The following is a 19,480-nucleotide window of genomic DNA, read 5'->3' on the forward strand; positions in this document are numbered from 1 at the left end:
CTGTTATTGTTGGGCAGTTGACAGCCTAGCACAGCTGTAATCTAGACTGCTGTGCACAGAATGCCTTCCTGCTGGTCCAGACTATCCAGAATGTGCTTTCTGGACCAATAACATTCAAGAAGACCAATAACATTTAAGAAGGAATGCCTATCTAAGCCAGGAATGAGTAACCTCAGGCCTAGGGGACAAATGCAGCTCTCTGGGCCCTTTTATATGGGCCCAAGGATTCCTCTCAGGACCCATGCCTTCCTCAGCCATCCTCCTCTGCTCGGGTCACATCATTCACTGCCCTCTTTGCCTAGTTGGAATTTGTCCTTGAACTCTGATGCTACTACTTCCCGCTTGCCTGCATGGAGGGTAGAAATGAGTGTGTGGAGGAACTGCCCTACTGGACAAAGGGGAAAGCAGCGTTCATTGCCCTGCCCACTTTCCCCTCTGGCTCTGACGCATGTGGCCCTGGAAGGCTGCCCAGAAGGGAGGGTGGTCCTCAGTCTGAAATCAGTTCCCCACCCTGTTCCAGATTACGCTGCTACCTTTTTGTGAGTCCCTGAAATCTTAATAATAAATAAAAATGCTCCCACTTCTAAGTATGGGCTATGTGAACAACCTAAAAAATATGAGGGTAATTATTTGGAAAGCTTCACTTAGTAGCAAAATTAAAGCGACTAGGTAAAACAATGGTCTGGGAACTGAATGTGAGAGTGATACCTAAGAATGAGAAACTAAATTGTTTTTACTTGCCTCTCTGAAAAGTAAATGGAAAATCCATTGCTTCGGTAATTTAACCCCAGTCTGGGCAAACCCTGGAGAATATACACTGGGGAGATGAATGGGGGAGGACAGCGGAAAGTTAATTGACTAAATAGCACAGCATAAGAAGTTTCCTTGTCTGGGTTTTTATTACTTTTGTCAAAGGAAGTGAGGGATTTGCTATAATGGAGAAATCATATGGCCAGATTCAGCAGCCTGTATGAGAGCCTGAAAGCCACATGACAGTAAGCAATGGAGCTCAAATAAATCCCTGGAATATATTTTCTTTAGGCTGCAGAGGTTCCTTGGGTAGACTTTTGAAGGAAGACTTAGTTTGAGTTTGCATAATTTTACAAACAACCATCAAATTCAAACAATCTTTGTTGTCTGCCTCGCCACCTTTTCCTCTTTGAACAATTGTTTTAAATACATATGCTATGTTGCAGTTAATTTAACTCACGTGAAGCTCTTTGAGTGCCATGCTGCTTTAAAACGCCTTCTTATCACCAACTTCGTATTTCGGCAAGGCTGGTTTGATCATGAGGCAGCCTGAAGCATTGTTACTACAGTACCTCCAAAATGGCAGCAGGCCTCCTCATCCAGAGAATGTTTCCTTTGTCCAAAATGGTGTCTTCCTAGAACAGGGTAGGGAACCACAAACCTAGGTAGCCAAATGCAGCCCACCAAGCCTCACGGTCTGGCCTTTGGGGCTCTCCTTGGGCTACTGTCCCCCTCAGCCAGAACTAGGGATGCAGGAGAATTTCAGCTCGGTTTGCATATAAAGGCAGGCATACCTAATTTGCACTTCCCAAAACAATATGCGAACAATGCGTCAACATGTGCAAGTAATATGTACAAAAATGCATGTGTGTGTGTGTTAATGCATGTATTAGTGAAAATCATACATAAAATGCATTATGTTAGGGGGAAATTGCTCTGCAAAAATGTCTAGATTGGGAAAAATTGCATACAAAAATGTGCACATTAGGAGAAATTTGCAATAAAATGCCAATGAATTTTTATGAAGCCCTTTTTTAAAAAAAGCAAATTGATGTGGAAATGTGGAAAAGAGGAGAAACTGAAATTGTCAGATTTGCCCATTGCTTGCCACAACCTTCCCCTGTGCTTCGTGGTACCTTCCTTGAATGTTTTTGCCTGGCTGGAATGTGTCTTTGACTTCTAATAATGTCTCTTGCCTGCCTGGAAGGAGGACAGAGAGGGGTGTATGAGCGTGTGTAAAATGTGCCTGCCTTGCAAAGGCAATTTCTACATTGATTACTGTGCCCAGTTTTGTTTCTGGCCCCACCCACTGCTTGCATGTGACCCTCAGAAGGTTGCCAGAAGGGATGTGGCTCATAGACTGGAAGAGGGTCCCCACCCCTGCTCTAGAATGAAGCTTCTCTGGGAGTGAGTTCCACAGCCATTCCTGGAGGTGTCCATCGTCCCCCTGCTCCCCCCCCTTAAGGGGCAGGGGGCTGGGCACTGGCAGAGGGAACAAGTCCCATTCCAGAGATGCTGGAAGGCAGGGGAGCATCAACTGGTGGCGAAGGCACTGGACACATGAAAATCACAATCACCTAAGAACTTGCATACTTAAAAAAAACAACTTGCAGCCATCATATTATCAGTGAGCAGTAACCAAGTTGCTGCCTAAAAATGTGCTATGTGCTGGATACCTTGCTTTTCTGGTGTTCTTCCTTTGGATTTGCTGTCCTCCATTTAAGACATGCATTGTCACCAGTGAAATTTATGGTTGGACTTTGTGTTCCAGCCGGCCGTCTTTTTAAAACACAAAACAAAGGCCTCTGGATGTGTCCTGTAAATTCTGATGACAAGAATAAACAGGCTTAGATCACAGCCCATTACTTATTATTTGTTGACCTAGCAAATGGTCTGCTGTTGGCTGCCGCACTGTCGGTTACAGGGTGCAGCTGGATATTATAAAGCCTCGAACATTTCCAGAGCCAGGAATCTAGTGCATGGGATTATGCAACCTAGAGCCTGTATCAGGAATGGCTCAGCTGTCCAGAAGCTATGGAACTCCAACTCCCAGCATCCCTGGGCAACATGGCCAATAGTTAGTAAAGATGAGAGATGCAGTCCAACATCTCAAGAGCATCAGCTTCGCTATCCCTGGCCTATAAGTCTGTTGTCTTCATACTTTTCATACTTTTAGCTCTCCACCAGTGCTTCGCTAATTTATGCTGATCAGAAGAAAACTGGTTAATTCATTTGGTTAATTCATTTGTTTCTTTATTAACAACATTTATATGCCACGCAATACTAGTGCACTCTGGGCAATCTGCAAACAATAAGGCATTAAAATGCAATAACAATCACAGAACAATTAAATAGATTCCAGCACAAAAATTCAGCATGCAAAGTTCAGCGTTGTGGAGCAAAACAGCCTGGAGAAGTACAACGTGTCACTTAAGAGTGTGCAACAAATCTAAAATCCAACCGATTCCAATCTTTGCAGTGTCATGACCAATAGTAATTAAGCCCTTCCCTTACTTATATTTGGATTAACTTTCTTTTTATTAAAGGACTGTACAAGACTCTGTTTGCCAAGGGGATGCTAATGGATGGTCTGGCATGGCTCCAAAGGCTCAGTTGTACCTATGGGGTGGACTAAACCTGATAAATTTCAGCGCTCAGTAACAAAATCCAGACTGTAGCTACAAAAATGCAGAATGATGGAAAGAAGGACGATACCTTGAGCCTGGTGACTTTTCAAAAGCCTATTCTCCAAGGAGCTAAATAGTCTTTGCCCACCAAGTCAATCCTTTTGGAGTTAGGGTTTACTTTTTAACACTTAATAAAACTTTCCATATACTCATGGCCCATATTTTGGTCACAGATGAAAGTTACAGTGTGGACAGAGATTTACTGGTATATAATTTCCCAGAATGCTTTTAGAATCTTACAGGTCCACCACATATGATAGAAGGTGCCTTCCTTTTGCTTACATTTCCAGCAGATATTTGCACTTGTCTTATACATTTTTGCAAGCTTACTAGGAGTCAAATACCACCGGTACATAATTTTCTTTCAGCGTACAACATGCTGAGAATTTCACCACATTCAAGAAGGGGAGGGGAGGGGAAGTGCCCTGCTGCAGGAATTCCTTTCCTCTTCTTAGATGGCATTTTTGAGGGACGGGCAAGGACAGTGCCATCCTGTTTCATCACCTGATATGAAATGGAAAGGTGCCGCCCCAACTCATCACCTCCCAAGCCTCCCTTTTTACATATATAATAATTTTTATTTGATTTTACAAATATAGAATTATAACAATCCAAATTACATATCCCTATTTAGAGATTTCTCCAAATCTCTGGACTTCCCACCTTCTTCTCCATGGATGCTATTGTCCACCTTCTCAACTGCATATTATTTCATAGTCCACATTTTATATCTTTCCATACTATCCATAATATTCGCTACATTACAAGTGTTATTAAAATCCTGCTAAGGTTTTCATCTGCTTACAGTGGTCTCCTAGATAAAATATAAATTTTCCCCATTCTTCATTGGAGCTTTGGTCTTGGTTCCTTAGCCTTCCAGTCAGTTTTATCATTTTGGCATAGTCCAACAGCTTGGTTTGCCATTCCTCTCTGGTAGGGACTTTGTCTTCTTCCCATCTCTGGGCTAGTAGCATCCGCATTGCTGTTATCACATACAGGAAAAGTCTTTTCTGTTCCTTTGGAATGTCGGTACCTACAATTCCTAATAAAAGGCTTCTGGGTTTGTTTGTTTTTACAAAAGTTATTTTAAACATTTTTTTCAATTCATGGTACAGAGTTCATGTTTAGTTGATCATAATCAACATTAAGCAGTGGATTAAAATCACTAAACTTCAATCCATACCAGAGCAAAATATCTACATGAAGGCCCTGGTGGAAGTTTCAAGGGATGTAGGTTTGTGTATCACCAATATGCAGACAATACTTTCATCTAATGCCGGAGAGGTTGTAGCAATCCTGAAAAGTTATAGGTTGGATGTGGGCAAAATAAACTGAGGCTTTATCCAGACCAAACAGAGGTTCTGTTAAAATGAAAGCTAATCTGGAGTTAGGAGTGCAGCTTCGTTTGACTGGGCTTGCACTCCCCTTGAAGGATCTGGTTTGCAGTTGGAATGGGGGGTGTTTCTTTGTCCAGCTTTGGTCCTCAATGCTCAGGTTGCTAACTGTGGCAAGATGTCCGAACAGTTTTGATTAACGCACCAGCCCTTTCCGGGGGGGGGGGGGAGAAGATCTGGCTGCGCATGCTTCGGCCACATCCAGGTTCGTTTGCTGCAATGCACTCAGCATATGGCAGCCCTTGAAAAGTGTTTGGAAACTTTAGCTAGTGCAAAATGCCACAGCTGAGGTGTTGGGTGGGATCCCCTTCACAGAGCAATTTACTCCCATGTTCTACAGGCTGCTGGTTTGTTTCCAGACCCATTGTAAGGGGCTGGCTGTAGCAGGTTTGCCGGCAGCCACACCCAAAAGCAGAACAAATGCCTAGCACTTACCTTGAAGCATGGAAAAACCAGCCTCCCCTTCCTTTCTGCTCCATTGAGGGATGCTGCTTTCCCCCACTGTCACTGAGCTACCTGCCATACAAAAGAAGTCAAGTATGAAGCCACTGTGGGCAGCCAGACCAAGGACCATCAAGAAGGGAAGGGCTGCTGACAAGAGCTGCCACACTGTAACATGTAACTCTGCAATAGACTGGGGCTGGAGATCAAAAAGTGCAGATGTCTTGTGCTGCTCAGGGCCCCAGCCAGGAGAATGTAGAGAGGTGGAGTTTCAGGACCAGCTGGAGGAAAATTGCTATGAATTTTCTTCCTTTGACTCCATCCAGCTCAGGTATCCCAACCATCACCATGCTAGAAAGCAATTTTTGAGGTTCGTGCAATGACCAGATTCTATAACAAAAAAATCTATTCCTTTAATAAAATTGGGGCAAGGTGACCTGATATGGATACAGTTTTCTTTTCTCTGGTGTAAAAAGATCAGCCAGTTCTCATGGGATGGATGTCTCATTCATTTCATGACTGTTGAGTCCATTATTTTACTTATCATCAAGACCTAGCTATTTTGCATTTTGAAGGCACTAGAACTGAGACACAATGTAGTATTTAACAGCTAATAGGTCATAAACGCCCAAAGATCTGGCCTTAAGTATACCCTGTTGTTGTCCTGCCTACATGCTTTTGTGATGTTCTAGACATGGTTGATGACAACATCTACTCCATATCCATTGTCCAGGTCCCCACCCAACATCCAAGGTGGGTTCCGTGGCCTGTGGAATAGAGCAATTCCTAAAGTTATGGTGGTGGCTTGGAGATTTTCCCCTTCAGTTCTAGCTGCAATTAACACATGTATAAATCAGTTCCCAAGGTGCTTCTTCCAGTTCCTTGTGCCTATAAGGTATTGTGCGTGGAATTCAACATAGCGCTAAGAAGATTGTTCCATCACCATAAACATCTGTTTGCCCAAGAAAGCAATCTGCCTCATGTGCTGTTCTAGGGTTCTCCCAACCCTCCAGAGCAGATTTGGGGGAGGTGCAGGGGTGCATAGTATGAGGAGCGGTGAAGGAAAACCCCATTGCTATAGTGCACCAGGTTAGTTGAATCCAGCCCTGTGTGTCTTAATACAGCCTTGGTTTTATTCAGGCCCATTCTATGTACTTGTCTGAGGGAGCAACACAATATCTCCCAAGTGAAGGGATATACTTCAGAACAGTTAATTGCATCTCTCTGTCTGGTAGCTGAGAAGAAGTGTGTGTAGCCAGCACTTGGCCTTGACAAGGGCACCTTAAGCTCAAAATGGCGGAGCCCACTTTCCTGCTGCCAAGATTCCCTGGGTATCACTTACAGCTAATCACATCTGGTTATAATCACCCCTCTTGCAAAATTCTGATTCCAACGGATTGTACGCCTCTGGGTGGAAATGAGCTATCGGGTGGCCATCTGTTTCCGCCATGCATGTACCTTGATGCTAGCTTACTTTTCCTATCCCCTTGTGGTTTAAATTAATTAGAAAATAAGAATATAGCTGTTAGGATAGCAGATTACTCTTAAAATAAGCTGACACAGAAGCACGTTTTTATACAGATTTAGGGGGCCTGGGCTAAGCAGGAAAAGTCATTTTGATCAGGCTATGAATATTTACACACAGTGATCACCATGGCAATCTTTACACACTCATCTTTTTCGACTCCTGTAGGTGGTTTTCCTGCTCATTTTTGCCATTTGCTTTGCAAATAAATCGGGTGATAAAGAAGACTAACAGAATGGTGCGCTTTCTGTTAGTGGGTGCTTTTCCAGACAGGGAATGAAACTGCCAAAGAAAGGGAAAGTTGGAAACACACACACACACACAAAACACAGCTCAAGATGAACTCCCAAAATCATGAGCCTAAAAACATGTACAGCCCCTTAAGCCATGGATCATTTTCCTAGGTGGCCAAAAAAACTGATAGTTGTCCATGAAGAACCTCCCTCCAACGCAGTAGCTGTGCTTCTCCATACCCCATTATTGAGTCTTTTCCAACACTTCACTATCACCCTTGGTTACTGTATGGAGTTCTTCATTCAGTCCTTAGTCAAAACCAAAGCGTCACACTTAGCACACATAAACACTGCACATCTGGATTAACATCACAGTTTCGGCTTCGGCAGATTTTTCTACTATGCATGGCATGTCTGCAAGTCTTCACAGTTTGTTTTTTTCCCCGACCGCAGTTCTTCCAAACTTAGTAGAGCATGGGAACTAGTCACATGGCATTCTTTAGGTTTCAACACAAAGTGTTGCCAGCTTGTGTACTGTTCTGGCATTGCCAAATAAAGAGCTTTGTTTTTGTATAAGGAGAATTGGAAGGTTCTTCTCTCCTTCCGCTCCGGCACTCTTAATGACAGAAAACAAAGCACAATTGCGGGTTTTGCTCTGACACTTTAAAAAATTAAAAAATCAACTTTGGCACAGACAAAGTGTAAATATTTTAAGCTCGAAAGATAAATGTTTCAGCATGTTGTGTGTATTTGGATCCTTCACAGTGTAATGGAAATGGTAACTACAGCCGTTGTTACTAGGTGCATCTGAGATGTGTGTAGCAAACTGATCTTTCACAGCCGTGATTTCAAACCATTTGAGGAAACCTGGAGCCTTTCAGAAGCCTTTTGAGGGTTCTTTATTAACAAGACCAACATATGTAAAAAAAACCCAAACCCACCAGAGGCTTTTTTACTAGGCATTTTAGGTGCAGAGATTTCGAAAGAGCAGAAACGATTATTTATGTACGCGACGACTGCAGCGAGGATATTACTGGCCCAGAGATGGAAAGAAGATAAAGTCCCGACCAGAGACGAATGGCTGATGAAGGTGATGGACTATGCAAAATTGACCAGGAAAATCAGAAACCAGGAAGAGAAGAACTTTAAGAAGGAATGGGGGGGGGGATTATAATGTATCTAAGAGAACACTGTAAACAATAAAAAATCTTTGGCAGGATTTGAGTAATGCTTGTAATGTATGAAAAACTATGGTAACAATGAATCCTTTTTAAAAATATATACAGAAAATAAGGGAAGCAGTTGAAAAAAGATTGATAATGGTAACCATGGAAGGGCGGAGGGGAGTCGAAGGATTCAGGGGATCATAAATGACGGTGTTGATGTTTAATGTTTGAATTTAAATTTGTTATGTAAAAATATATTTTAAGAAGGCCAACTTATGTAATATATGTGTGTGATCAGGAAGAAAACTACCCCATAATATGTAATACATTTCAAAAAACCATAGTGTGGTCCCAAAAGGTTGTCCAGCTACCACATCACGAGTAAGATGCTACATATTCCCAGAGGCTGCTGAATGTGTAGGATGCTACATGTTAAAAAGGAGGGGAAGAGGCAGAAGTACAGCCACAATGGCCAAATATTATGCTCATTTCCAAAATTCCCTGTCAAATGTCAGGATTTATTCAGGTACATTAGTAAAACCCTTCCCCCCATCCCACCCAGCCTTGCAGTACAATAAAATTCTCATCTAGTACTGATGTGATTTCTTTTAAACAAGTGCCTTCAATAAATGGTCCAATTTCACTTATATGTCTGCATTTATTAGGTCACTGTGGAAAATGCCTGGAATTGTGAAGATATTAATAATATTTTTCAAGTTGCTGATAATATTTAGTTATCCTGCCTGTCTGTCACATCCCCCATCGCGTACAGATGTCTGCTGTTGGCTTTGTGTGTTCATCTTAGATTTATTTTTTATTCTTTTGAAAGTGCTTCTCTTAACAGCTGGCAACTGCATTGGTCTCCTAAAAATATATAATGCAAAACTTGGACCTGCCCCAGCAGTGCTCTCCACCATCGCCGGCCTCCTTTGTTTCTATGCTGCTCTTTTGCTGTCGGTCCGTGGTGCAATCCCAGAAATAACATGAGCAAATTCCTGGTTTGCTATTTTTGGCGTCACCTCCCACCAAGGAGAGGGAGGACTTACACTACTTGCTATTCAAGCAAATTGGCAGGCAGGACACATGAAACTTCCTAGCCCATATGTTTTTAATGATAATTCCTGGCCACGCTTAGCAGAGAGTTTCAGCTCCAGAATTCCTGTTGCTGCTGCTGCAGAGCCCAAGATCCAGAATGTGGCATTTGCTCATCAGCTGATTGAACAAGGAGAAATAAAGCTGTGTGGTTTGAGTGGCTGTGAGGGATGGGCAAATCTATCAGTTTCAGCTTTTCTCATCCCCCCCCCCCCCCCGCCGGTCTTAAGTTCAGTTCTCCACATTTTCTCATTAGTTTGCAAATTTGTTTTTTAAAAGTTCTCATGAAATTTCATCAGTATCAGATTTCTCCAATATACACAGTTTTGCATGCAATCTTGCCTCTTAGACACAATTTTGCCAATATTACCTCCCTAATAGAATGCATTTTTGTATCTTATTATTATCATTAGGTGCAATTTTTTTCTCATTTTACCCTAATATATGGTTTTTTATACACATTACTTGGCTGGAGAATTGCATTGTAAAAGTGCAATTTTGGGAGGATGGCTGCATTTCAGTTCATGTTTTCTTTGGGGAGGTGTGATTAAGTGTCAGAGACTGGACTGAGGAGGAATGAGGACCACCACCACCATCTTCCTGAACCTGCCCAAGAAGAGGAGAACAGTATAGATTTAGAACAGTGGTTTGCAGAAGGTCATAGTTCAGAGGGTGCAGAGGGGAGAAGCTGGGAAATATTGGGAGAGCAGCAGGAAGAAGAAGCACCAGGGGAGAGACAGCTGGCAGACACAGTGTCTTTGGAAAGCATTCCTGACCCCACCCTGCTCCCAGGACCCGGAGTGCATTGAGAGTAGTAGAACAGAAAGCTCAGAGGCAGAAAGCACAGATCAGCTGGCACAGGGATGATGTAAAATAGGAGAGACAGAGGGGTGGGACTTTACTCGGAGCAATGCCATTATCTGAGAGTCAGCATCATATCTCTCTCTCTCTCTCTCTCTCTCTCTCTCTCTCTCTCTCCGAATATTGAATAAAATACCATGGTAAGAACTTCTTGTTTTCCCTTTTCTGGCTGCCAGCCATGAGGGAGGGGGATTGGATTGCCTGAAGTCTGGCATTAAGGCAGGTTCACCTTTCTTTTTCCTTTTATTTTTTTTGGGATTTTTACATACATTATATTATCTCCTTCCAATTTTTAAATTTCCCGTACAGTTTTTTCCTTCCCCTCCCTTCCCACCCCCCACCCCCATATCCATTGGAAGGATTCAAACAATTATCCTCAGCCACTGGCATAGCGTTTTTAGTTTCCACTAAATGTCTTTTGTTCCAGTAGTTTCTATCCATTGAAGATAGGGGTTTCATCTGTTCCTTGTGGTGGACTTGACCTTCCACATTTTTCTCTGTCTTTCCAACCTAGATCTATCGTTGCCTTTCCTGCTAATATCATAGCTTTGAAGGTAAGCTGGTCACCTTTCTCTGTAGCCGTCTTTCCAAGTATACCCATTGTCATGAAATCAAAGTCTATTGAAAGCTTCACTTTAAACAGCTCATTAATAACCTTTAGGATTTTATTCCAGAATTCCTTTACCTCTGGGCATTCCCGGTACATATGGGAAAACCATCCCTTGGCTAGTTTACAGTGCCAACAGTTAGAATTCAATCTGGGCAGCTTCACTTTTCAATGCAAGCTGAACTGCATTCCTCCCCCATCCCTCATGCTGGCTGAGGGCATGGTGCCTCAACCAGGCAAGGAACAGTGTCACTTCCATGCCTTCTGGTATCTTACACATTGAGGATTGATTTGTTTTCATGTCAGAGATCAATAGCTAGATGATTGTCATTTATTAATCAAGATGCAAGCAAAAAGAGATCTTTATCTGGCAACAGAACTGCTAAATCCATCAAGTTAGAGACTGTCTGCAGACAGGACATCTTGAAAACCGTTGTGCTTCTGGCCTGGAATATCTTGCAAATGCAGATCAGTTGTGCCATTCCTTCCCACCTTTTTAGTAGCACTTCCATCCGTTAACATCTCACCACCTGTCTCATTATGGATTATTGACCAAGTCATCAGCTCTAAGGGTATGAAAGGTCCCATGAATATGAGGTGAGGACAGATAGCTCAGCTTTAGGCTATCACTGACTTTCCAACCTTGGGTCCCCAAATATTGTTGGACTACAGCTTCTGTCATCCCTGCCAACATCGCCTGCTGACTAGGAGTGATGGGACTTGTAGTCCAGCAACACTTAGGGATGCAAGTTGGAGAAAGGCTAAGTTACAGTATATCTTATGATTGCTTTTAGAAATGGGTTGTTAGCTGTACTTGTGTTAGTGTGATTATATTATATGGTCTTATTCTTATGCCACATGCCACTCTGTGTACATTTAGTAGGAGAGTGGGATACAAACAATAATTTTTTTAACTATTATCCAGCAAGATTTTTCTAGTTATTTAATGGTTGCCAATGGAGGACAATACAGAAAAAAATGAAATGAAATTATAGCCAAGCAGGAATTGCTAGCAAGAATATGAAGGGGGGGGGATGCAAAACTCCTCTAGTGCATATTTTACAGCTTGGTCCTAAAGTAGCATTATTCTGAAAAGCAATCACTATGGTGTTTTTGGTTTTTTAAAAAATAAATATAATTGAGAAAGCAGATGTTAGATTTATCACAAAACAAAGCATGCATTAGAGTAGAGTACATAAATAAAAAGTTGAGGAAAGTGAAAAGGCTATTCAAGAACTTTACTTCACTGGAAAATGCCCAGTAATACTGCAGAATTCACATATACCTCATCTGCATAAAAGCCATTACATGCATAGGAAGCATGTGCAAAAAACAAGTATTATCATTTCAAAGTGAGTACTATCAATTTCTGGCAACTTTTCACAGCTTTATTGATTTATATAAATTGTTAAGAGGCTACCATTTTTCCCCAGAACTAATTGCACAAAGTTAAGCTAATTACATGTGTGTTTTATTTTTCTTTTGTTAAAAGTAAATGGGAGATTAACAGAACAACTGGAACTTTAATTACCATACTGTTGTATGTGTGTCTATATCAGAAATGTGTAATTATACAAAGGAAATAAAGTAGCAGAAGAAGTGAGTCATACAAAGGTTAATCCACTATTGTTATTTCCCCCTTCCCCCTTCATGTTTCTGAGAAATTTCTGTCAGTAAAAGCAGCTGTCAAATCAGGAGGTTTGGGACTATAAGCACTTTCCAAGATCAAAGAAATATGGTGAATGGAAATGTATTGTTCATTTAATGGACTGGATAAGAGCCAATACAGTGGTACCTCTGGTTAAGAACTTAATTCGTTCTGGAAGTCCATTCTTAACCTGAAACCATTCTTAACCTGAGGTACCACTTTAGCTAACGGAGCCTCCCACTGCTGCCGCACCACTGGAGCACGATCTCTGTTCTCATCCCGAAGCAAAGTTCTTAACCCAAGGTACTATTTCTGGGTTAGCAGAGTCTGTAACCCGAAGTGTTTGTAACCCGAAGTGTTTGTAACCCGAGGGACCACTGTAAAATGAAGCTCAACCCAAAAAAGACTGAGGCACTGTTAGTGGGTGGTTCCCTAGACCAGATAAATGGGAGGTTATCTGCTCTTTGATGGTGTTACACTCCCTCTGAAGAAGTGAGTACGTAGCTTGGGGTACTCCTGGATCCTTTGCTGTCACTCAAGGCTCAGGTGGCCTCAATGGTGTGGAGTGACTTCTGTCAAATTTGGCTGGTGGCCCAGCTGCACACCTATCTTTTGCAGAAGCCCCCAATTATTTTGCGCATTTTTGCATTTGCTGCAGTGCTATGGCTCCCTATTTCCTGCTGCTTTACTGGCCTTTCAAAACAAAACAAGACAAAGGTTTTTCCTTTGGAAAATCCCAGCCAATCAGGGTCTATAGAATGCACATGATGATGTTACAGCGTCATATCACCAACGATACTGGGCTATGTGGTGTTGTCACTGAGGGCAAATGAAGCCCCCATTGCCTCACTCTGAATGGGAAAGGAAAGAAGCGAGAAGGCTTCTCTGTTGTTCGGATAACCCAGCTGATACTTCCATTGCCACTGTAGTGGCTATTCCATTGTTCGCCAGTACTAGAGGGCAAATTTTTTTGCCTGCTACAGCTTTAATACAGACTTAAAGGGGCAGGATGTGCATCTTTGAGCCAAATGCACATTCCATAGAATAAAACAGTGGGGGGGGTGTTGCATTTCCACATGTGGATGTCCACATGAATGCAGATGCCCTTACTGAGATGCACTTCTTCCCTAAATAACCAATCAGAGGGAGCAAGCATTAGCCTGATCGCTGAGGCAACAGGGCGCATGTTCTCTCATCCCCCAACACCTTTCACAAAGTAGTGTGGGGGAAAAATAACCAGGTGGACATGGTTGTTTTACAGGGGGAGCAAAATCCATCCACATTTTGGGCCCTGCATCAGTCAGGACAAATTTACAACCAGACGGCAAATTTACTGATTGCAAAAAAAGAAAACAGACTCTGTTACCTGTGATGGTTCTAGGGGTTGCTCATGCGTAAACCGGCGCCACACCTGGCTGGGTTGCCTGAGTGAACCTTTTCTGTCCGGACAGCCACTCACCCGTGGCTGTCTCAATCGCTGGCAGAATCCGTCAGTGGGTGTTTCTGGAACTTCTTCCAGCAAAGAAGCTCTTTGACGCCTAGTCTCCTCCTACTCTCCCTGTGCGGAAGCCTTCTGCACAAGGAGGGTGTGGGCAGCGGAGGACCCGTGCTCTCCCCGCTGGTCCCCGGCGAGGAGTCATGGGACCGCCTCGCCAATTCCCCCATCTGCCCCCCTTCTCCACTGGTGCTACGCTGATTTCCTTCCCCAGAAGATGGGCTGCTTCTCCTCATCCCGGGACGCTCTCCAGAATCCCTCTGGAGCCCTCTCTCTCCCTCTGGCTCCGATGGCAGTTCCCTGACATTACCATTTTGGTTTTAACAATGAATATTTTATTTGTCTTGTTTTTGTGTTGTTAGCATTGTCCAAGCAGTGGTGCCGCTAGATTGAATCTGGCTGCATTTCAGATTGTGTGCCTTTGGAAAAGTGATTTATTACGATCTTTTTAATAACTAATTCTGACTTGTTGGCAAACAGCCACAAATCTTCAGTAAATTGCATTAGCTTTTGCTCATGGACTTAAATAGCAGTTTTGGTGTCGAGATAATATTCTCTTCTAAAAATTATTTGTTTATCCCACAGCCACCAGCAAATTATCTATTGTAGCTTCAAGCAAAAATCATACACAATTTGTTCTGCTCCAGGTTTCAGAAGATGCTCTCTAAATCAAAATAAAGAGTTTCAGGTCGAGGTTGTTCAGGGGTCATTTAAAAAGACAGTGTACTAAGAAAAGTCTTTGATTTTTACAATACAGTGGTACCTCGGGTTACAGACGCTTCAGGTTACAGGTGCTTCAGGTTACAGACTTCGCTAACCCAGACATAGTACCTTGGGTTAAGAACTTTGCTTCAGGATGAGAACAGAAATCGTGTTCTGGCGGCGCGGCAGCAGCAGGAGGCCCCATTAGCTAAAGTGGTACCTCAGGTTAAGAACAGCTTCAGGTTAAGAACGGAGCTCCAGAACAAATTAAGTTCTTAACCTGAGGTACCACTGTAAAACCAAGCATAGGTTTTGACACCTCTGCTCAGCACAGGCTTCACCTACAGGTGAAATTGTAGGCAGCAATTGAAGACAGAATTGTAAATATAGGTGTTTTAATGGATGGATGGATAGTTAATTACTCTATAGCCCTGATCCAGGTGAAACTAGTAGTGTTGCAATGATATAATATAATCTGGAAGTTACCAAGGCATAGAGTACAGTGACCAAATCATCACCAATCAAAAGTAGCCATAGCTTATGAACCAGCCAGAGCAGTCCTAGTCACTGAGCCAGCCTGAGCCTCCCATGACAGGATTGGATCTAGGAACGTGCTGTGCTTCAAAATAACAACAACAATAGTAATAATAATAATAGATAGCAGGTATTTCAATCAAATATAGCCAGGTGGTGTGATCTGCAGGAGGGGCAGGATATGAAAACGCTTGAGATAAATGAATGAATGCAGATACCATACTTTTCTGTGTATAAGACTTCATTTTTTTACTTCAAAATAAGGTTAAAAATCTGGGGGTGTCTTATAGACAGATAGTGCATATGTTCATTTTCTAAATTTGGGGTCCCCCAAAATAGGGTCATCTTATACACAGAAAAATACGGTACTCAATATTTGAAGAATATTCCAGACAACGTTGGAGTAGCCAGGAAGTGTATCAACACTTGATGAAGGAATGGGGAGATTTGGTTTGGTGCCGGGGCAAGACCATTCTAGTGGCAGCATAGTGTTACTTATTATGGATTCAAAATTCCTTTTTATGGTTAATTCTCGCTAAATGCATTTTTTCCCTTTTTCTTTTTTTACATCCAGCACCTCTCAACACCACTGCATTAACATTTAAAGAAGTTAATAAAGCTGGGTGATGGTTCTCGAAGCTGCCTCGCTTCTTTGAGCACACATTTTATGTCGGTTCTCTCAGTGCCAGAAGCTCAAGTATTATTGCTAGCACAGGCAGGAGGATTTGGAATGCTGGATAATGGTTTTAATGAGAAGGGTAGGGATGTGGGGCAGGAGAGAGGGTTGTCTAGCCACTGGCTTCTCCACTGACCTTTAACCTATTGGATCGCTTGCCTCTGGGGTCCAAACTCCCCCAGCCCAAGTACTTCTCTCTGACAGAAGTTCCACATTTTAGTATTTTTCTCCATGCATTATTGAACTCCAAAAAGAGCTTTGGCGCTTTGAAATATGTTCTCATTAATGGTAATTCAATCTTAAAATACTCCTCCAGGCCTGGTTCAAACACAAGTCCTCATCAATTTTTTTTATTTTTTTTTTTTGGGGGGGGGTTATTATCAGAGTTCCACTTTTCATAAATTGCCTTCTACACAAAAAAAAGTTTCTGGAATCACGGCTTCCAGTGAATGTATCTTACTGTTCGTGGATCTGTGTTCCAGGCTTACTTTAATATGAATCACAACAGAGCTTCATATCTATTAGGTGTACATAGTTTCATGACAGGAATCTTTGCAGGTAACAACAAGAAGAAAGAAATGCGAAAACACGATCCTTTCAAGCAGGTTAGTAATGTCATTCTAAAAAAGATATGTCTCAATTTTGCTTGGTTTTGCCAGATATTACAACCCCTGATGATGAAAGGATGGGTACTTCTATGCCAAGTTACACATTATTTTATGCATGCTTCAAAAATAATAATACTGACACTATTCTTTTGAAGGTGAAAAAGCTTTGCAGAGCCCCAGTCTGGATCAGGGTTCCTGCCAAAACTTATCCCCAGAGAGTGCAGTTTTTGGCTGAAAACTAGTATGTGCAGTTTGGCCCTTTAGAATGCCTATTTTGTCATATCTTTAATTCTTTTGGTTTCTACATTGTTGTACAGCTGTTGCATATGTGCTGAGAAACACATTTCCCATTTATTTCTTTAGCAGAATTTATACATAGCTATATCATCCATAACCTTCAAGTGCTTTACATGGAATATAAAGTGTTCCTGACAAAATTAATTGCTAAAATTTATTTTAAAATATATAGGTAACACGAGCTATTGCCAAAATATGCATAATCGAATAGCTTCATGCGTTAAACTAACATGTTGATGTGTCCTGCGATGGTTTGTGAGAATGGATCCAAAAGATAACCAAGAGGCATGGAAAGGAGGCCAGCCTTTAAGGTCTAAATTTATAACACCTCATTGTAAAGCTCAGTGAAAAAGCAACCTTGGAAAAAAGGACTTTATTGGCTTCAGAAGAAAATTGGTGGTCTTGCCCGAGCTGTGAAGAGACAGCCATAAGCAGGAAGTTTCTGATGAAGAAGAAGACATTATTGTGGCCTGCTAAGTGACAGCCCACTATTAATGCTTTATTCTGTGGGAACTTTGCTTTAAAGGAGAGAGATGACTAAGCACTGCAATAACTTTTATCAGGTTTTGAATTATACGGGTATATTTGGGCAAGAGCAGTAAGCAAGAAAGAAAGAGCAAAAGACACAAGGTAAGTTAGTGCTACGATGGATGGACAGATGGAAGGAGGCCAGTCCAACTGGGAGAGGGGGAGATATGTCAGGCAGGATCAATATTCAAAGCCCAGAGATATAAATAAATAAGTGAAAGAGATCTGGCATGTCCCACAAAGACTCGTCTGTCTGCCTCTGTCCCCAAGAGAAACAACTGCAGAATCAACAGCCTCTCTCCTGAAAGGAAGCATGACTTCCAGATGCTGACCTCGTCCAGGATTTATGGGACTCCTTCCAGAAGACTAGCTGTGGCACGCTCAAAATTTCATTTATTTCGGCATGAGCTTCTCTTTGCAATCACCTGCTTTATCAGATACATCAAGAGGACAGAGGAGGTGCCAGGTGTGCAAGGGGAGATGAGGGTAGAGAGCCAATAGAGGTGAAACAAGTGGAGTCTTCCTGTCTGTGGTCCTGAGCTCTGCTTGTGGATAACTTGGCCTCTGCTCCACTGAAGAGTAACTTTCTCCCTCTCTCTCTGTGGCGGCATCTACAAAAATGACATGCATCATCCTTCCTTCAGAGGTGTGCCATGCTTGGCAGCGCTAGGCAGGCAGACTTCATCTCCCATGAGAGGGACTCACTGCCAGCTGACTTTCCAAATTCAAAAGGAAAAGGAAATACAGTGGTACCTCTGGTTACGAACTTAATTCATTCCGGAGGTCTGTTCTTATCCTGAAACCATTCTTAACGTGAGGTACCATTTTAGCTAATGGGGCTTCCTGCTGCCACACAATTTCTGTTCTCATCCTGAGGTAAAGTTCTTAACCTGAAGCACTACTTCCAGGTTAGCAGAGTCGGTAACCCAAAGTGCTTGTAACTCGAGGTGTTTGTAACCCAAGGTACCACTGTAGTAGTGGCAGGGAAGGCTCTGCAATGTTAAAGGTAAAGGTACCCCTGCCCGTACGGGCCAGTCTTGACAGACTCTGGGGTTGTGCGCCCATCTCACTTAAGAGGCCAGGGGCCAGCGCTGTCCGGAGACACTTCCGGGTCACGTGGCCAGCGTGACATCGCTGCTCTGGCCAGAGCCAGAGCCAGAGCCAGAGCCAGAGCCGCACACGGAAACGCCGTTTACCTTCCCGCTGGTAAGCGGTCCCTATTTATCTACTTGCACCCGGAGGTGCTTTCGAACTGCTAGGTTGGCAGGCGCTGGGACCGAGCAGCGGGAGCGCACCCCGCCGCAGGGATTCGAACCGCCGACCTTTCGATCGGCAAGTCCTAGGCGCTGAGGCTTTAACCCAGCTGCTAAATGTTTCATATGGGTTCAGAATAAGGATTGTGGGATGGGGATTTCATTCAGTTTGCAATGAAAGGTGACTAGCCCTCATACACATTTTCAACAATACAGGAACTGAAACACAGCTATCCTTCAAGATTCGCACCGCTCTGAATTTTGCAGTGCAGTCCTCCAGTTAAGGAACATGTGAAAAAATGTATGTGCCAAGGAAAAGTGGGACGTTCCCAAAATGTGAACATTCCCTAAATGTGCAGAAGCCAACAGCAGAACCCTAGATTGAAAATTCACGTACTTGGGAAGCAATTTATTTGATTTAAATTCAATCTGTAAGTTCAATTGAAAGTGATTAAAATTTGCCTGTGGGCAAATGTGTTTAGTGTCAGAGTGTGACTTTCCAACACATAAAATGTCATTTTCATATTAGAAACCACCTCAGTGTTACTGTGTGTGTGTGTGTGTGTGTGTGTGTGTGTGTGAATGGATGCTTCCGTTTGCACTCCTTAGATAATATTGTCTTTGAGAGAAATATTAAGGGAACTTTGCTGCTTCTGGAAAGTTTTTGTTACAGAGCACGTTTATAGAAATCCAGAAGATAATTACAGAGAGTAGAGACATTGCACTGCAACAGATGCATTTCAGGTACTCAGAAAAATGCCTAACTTCTTCCTTCTAGAAAGACTGAATGCAAACAGTGCTTTCCTGGACGTATTCCCACCCTGTGAATGGCTATGGGACTGCAATGAGTTCCTGTTCATACAATGCAAGTTATTCTGAAAATGCCTCATTTCTATCATTCCCCCTTGTGTAGCAGACATGAATATGAACTTTTTTGTGAATGGCTTTCTATTAAACAGTGAAAATAAAATAGGAAACATATT

The sequence above is a fragment of the Podarcis cretensis genome, assembly GCF_951804945.1.
Source record: "Podarcis cretensis genome assembly, chromosome: 2".
In the NCBI taxonomy this organism is placed as follows: Eukaryota; Metazoa; Chordata; class Lepidosauria; order Squamata; family Lacertidae; genus Podarcis; species Podarcis cretensis.